This window comes from Oratosquilla oratoria, chromosome 24, assembly GCF_046742065.1.
Source record: "Oratosquilla oratoria isolate Oo_2021 chromosome 24, ASM4674206v1, whole genome shotgun sequence".
NCBI classification, from domain to species: domain Eukaryota; kingdom Metazoa; phylum Arthropoda; class Malacostraca; order Stomatopoda; family Squillidae; genus Oratosquilla; species Oratosquilla oratoria.
Window position 1 is genome coordinate 8,158,154 of NC_134800.1, and position 5,000 is coordinate 8,163,153.

Here is a 5,000-nt window from a genome sequence, read left to right on the forward strand (position 1 = left end):
TCATACAACCATTTTCAGGTAAGTATTAATGAACATACAGGGCAGTGTTTAAATATGAATAAATGAAGGTACTAGAAGTAGGTTGTAATTAAACGTCAGGTACTGGATCGGGGTGGCGGCTTCGTATGAGTGATAAGATAGTGGATATAGAATTAGCTCTGGTCTTCAATCGAACATACACACATACACACACAATATATATATATATATATATATATACATATATATATATATATATATATATATATATATATATATATATATATATATATATATATATATGTATGTATGTATGTATTCAAGGAAAGATTACTGTATTGTCATTCGTTACTAAGGCCAAAACAGTGTCAGTCGGTTGTTTATAAAAAGATGTCCTATCTCATCAGAACAAAAGTGAACACACAATCTAATCTCTTATCACAAACTTAGATGATGTTTTTCACAAGGACTTTAAGTCTAATAACATATGATGAAAACAATTGGAATTTGTATTATTTTGATCAAAATTACACCGACGCTTGGGTTGACTTTGCCACACCCAAAAATCCTACGCGACGGATGGTTTCAAACATAATTTCGTGTCGTGTAATAAGTGTCGCGTACCTTGGACGGACGCCCTATTTCTAGGATTGTTCTGCGACTTTTAAGTTTATTTGGCATTCCATCAATATACATGATGTGCAGTTAACGAAAAGAACACATAGTTCTAAATAACAATTACAATTGCCGAGGATAACACAAAAAAGCATATATTGGTGAAAGTTGGACGATCGGATATGTATCTAACGTACAGTGCTATAGGGAGCATGAATGTATTGTTAGTTATTTTAGTGCAAAATACATATATATTCTTTTATATTCTTTCTTTATTGGTCGCCGATCTGACCCAAACTTGCCCCGGGAGTCATGCAGAGTGTGGGCACCAGACAAAGTTGAGGATGTTTTGAAATTCACATTCATAGCGCGATCCGAAGCAGGCCTCGTAGCCTTATAACCTGTGAGATTGTGGCCCAATCGAAGTAATTGACCAAAATTACAACCCTCACAATTAGAGAGAGAGAGAGAGAGAGAGAGAGAGAGAGAGAGAGAGAGAGAGAGAGAGAGAGAGAGAGAGAGAAAATGTATATATATATATATATATATATATATATATATAAATATATATATATATATATATATATATATATATATATATATCAGGTAAGGGCACAAAATTAAAAAAAAAAAATTAACCCTTAACTTATTGTTACATATGAAAGACAACATCTCCATCATACCATATTTGCCTTTTCATGGCAACCATGAAGTTGTCAATTTTCAGATTATCATCAATAAAATCCAAACCACTGGTCCAATTGACATGCAATTTGGCATGTGAAGGTTTTATGGGCCAATAAATCACCTGAGCATGTCAACAGCATTGCAGGACCTTTTTCTTATACCACTCTTACTAACATCTATCATGTTGCCATGGCAACTGTTGTCACTTAAGAAATAATCAATAAAGTCCAAACAGCTGGCCCAATTGATATGCAACTTGGCATGTGAAGGTTTTATGGGTCAACAAATCACCTTGCAGGGCCTTCTTCTTATGCCATTCTTACTAACACCTATCATGTTGCCATGGCAACTGTTGTCAATTTAGAAATAATCTATAAAATCCAAACCGCTGGCCCAATTGACATGCAACTTGGCATGTGAAGGTTTTATGGGTTAACAAATCACCTGAGCATGTCATTGACATTGTAGGACCTTCTTCTTATGCTATTCTTACTAACACCTATCATGTTGCCATGGCAACTGCTGTCAATTTAGAAATAATCAATAAAAGCTGAACCGCTGGCCCAATTGACATACAACTTGACATGTGAAGGTTTTATGGGTCAACAAATCACCTGAGCATGTCAACAGCATTGCAGGACCTTCTTCTTATACCATTCTTACCAACACCTATCATGTTGCCATGGCAACTGTTGTCAATTTAGAAATAATCAATAAAATCCAAACCGCTGGCCCAATTGACATACAACTTTGCATGTGAAGGTTTTATGGGTCAATAAATCACCTGAGCATGTCAATAACATTGCAGGACCTTCTTCTTATACCATTCTTACTAACACCTATCATGTTGCCATGGCAACTGTTGTCAATTTAGAAATAATAAAATCCAAACCGCTGGCCCAATTGACATGCAACTTGGCATGTGAAGATTTTCATAAAGCCCGATTCTTCAAAAGCAAACAAATATTCACTGATTCAAACGCAAATTTGGTTATCAACCTCGGCATATTAGTTTTCCGAGTAAAAATATCAAGGTAAGGCATCAATAAGATATTATTTTGATGTAAGAATTTTTTTTAACCTATTTTCTCCCGGTTATGAGCAGCTCAAGATCGTTAGGTATTATACACTTGATGATTTGTTGACCCAGAGACCTTCACATGCCTAGTTGTATGTCAATTGGGCCAGTAGTTTGGATTTTATTGATTATTTCTAAATTGACAGCAGTTGCCATGGCAACATGATAGGTGTTAGTTAGAATGTTATAAGAAGAAGGTCCTGCAATGTTAATGACATGCTCAGGTGATTTGTTGACAAATAAAACCTTCACATGCCAAGTTGCATGTCAATTGGGCCAGCGGTTTGGATTTTATTGATTATTTCTAAATTAACAACCTATAATGTTACCATGGCAACTGTTGTCAATTTAGAAATAATCAATAAAATCCAAACCACGGGCCCAATTGACATGCAACTTGGTTGCCTGATTGATTTGTGGATTTTTTGGCTTGAAGGCCAAACGCCGGAGCCGGTAGGTCATTCAGCGCACATGCAACTTGGCATGTGAAGATTTTTGTGTCATTTCTTGACCAAGTGTATATTACCCAACGATCTTGAGCTGCTCATATACGGAAGAAAATAGGTTAAAAAACAGTTGTCTTACATTACATTCGATTATTATTGATGTCTTACCTTAATATTTTTACTTGGAAAACTAGTTTGCCGAGGTTGATAACCAAATTTGCGTTGGAATCGGTGAATATTTATTTCCTTTGAAAGATTTGGGCATACACTTGTATAATAACAAGATAATTTGAATGTCCTGCGCATGCGCTGAATGTTCAAAACATTCAAACTAACCCACACAAAATCAAACTGGTCGCAGTGATGACGTCATGATCATTTTCGCGCGTACCTATATATATATATATATATGCATGTAGAATTAAATACGACAGCATTCTGACAATTGTTAAACTTTTTCTTAATGTTTTCTATTTGTCTTATCAACTTTTTTCCAGTTGTAGGGTGAGCTGATACAAGTTCTCCAAAGTTTTCCATTTAATATTCTCGAGCTTTCGTCTTCAAAGAGACATCATCAGGATTGACAAAATATCTGCAATAATGAATACAAATGTTGGTACATATAAGTTACAAAATAAATTAAATTACAAAAATACAAATACAAATAAACAGGTAGAACAAAAGATATATAACGAGAGTTATTACTTACGTCTACAAGGAAAGTACAAATGATAGAGAGAGAGAAAGGTTTAAATACATAAACTGCTATCCGAGTTCCCATTACGGAGTCTGGCGGATCGTCTGAGTGGTGGGGGAGTGGGGGGTAGGAGGGGAGGGGGAGGGGGAGAGGGGACCTCAATGTAGCGATGTCTCAGGTTAGCGCTACTGTACAGTTTAATGCTGGACGTCATGTCCGACTGAATATTTATAGTGGGGGCAGAGTCCCTGATGTGGAATGCCTCCAAGAGTTTCAGCCTTCTAAGGTCCTCATTGTACGCAATAATTTTGGTACATTGAACTAAGGTGTCTCTGTCAATATTTCTATTGTGATATTTTGAATAATGGTCCTTGATGTAGCGATGTCTCAGGTTAGCGCTACTGTACAGTTTAATGCTGGACGTCATGTCCGACTGAATATTTATAGTGGGGGCAGAGTCCCTGATGTGGAATGCCTCCAAGAGTTTCAGCCTTCTAAGGTCCTCATTATACGCAATAATTTTGGTACATTGAACTAAGGTGTCTCTGTCAATATTTCTATTGTGATATTTTGAATAATGGTCCTTGATCGCTCCGTCCTGTTGGTGAAAGGTTAGTCTTCGGCTGAGAGTACATCTGGGGCCGTATACACAAAACTTTTTTGTTAACCTTAACAATCTCTGCTAGCTAACAGAAAACCACTAAAAGTTATACACCAATGCTTAACTAACAACTGTTAGCTAGCAAACAGTTGTTTGTCAAGTACCGCTAAACAGCGCTGAAGTTAGCAGCTTATGAACATGTAAATGGACGTATTATCAAAAATTGCACACATAAAACAGTGTTATTAATGCAGTTGTTCAGAATTTATTAATAAAGTATCATGATAGCACATAGATATCGTATGTATGGGTTTTTAGAAGTACTTATTAACCAACGACAGATATTTTTGGACGAAGGCGCATTGTACAGGCGGCCGTGCCACAGACAAATCTTCCGACAGAAGACTCAACAATAATTTCAGAGGACATAGACATGGCAGAAGAAACACAGAAAAAGAAAAGGAAGCCAAACTGGTCACAAGAGGAAACGCTCCTCTTGATCAACGTGATTATGGAGAAAAAATAATAATAAATGGGCGATTCAAGCCAAGTTTAAACCACAAGGATAAGAGGGAGGCATGACAAAGCACGTTGATGCTATGGTATTGTTTTCTGTTTACATATAAATGTTCATCGACACTTGGAGCCCCAATTCTAATGTTTGTGCCATCTATGGTACCCACAACACCGGGAAACCTACAGTTTTCCATGAACTCTGCTTGTTTTACTTGCACTTCTTGGCGAGTCAATAGGAATTTTACAAACTGAGTTACAATATCTGGTTCTGATAGTGCATCAATTGTTTGAGTAATGACACGGCTGATTGATGCTTGCGAGGTCCCAAATTCGTCACTGCTGCATTTTACCTGTGGCTAAATATCATAGGGTAATTGCCAC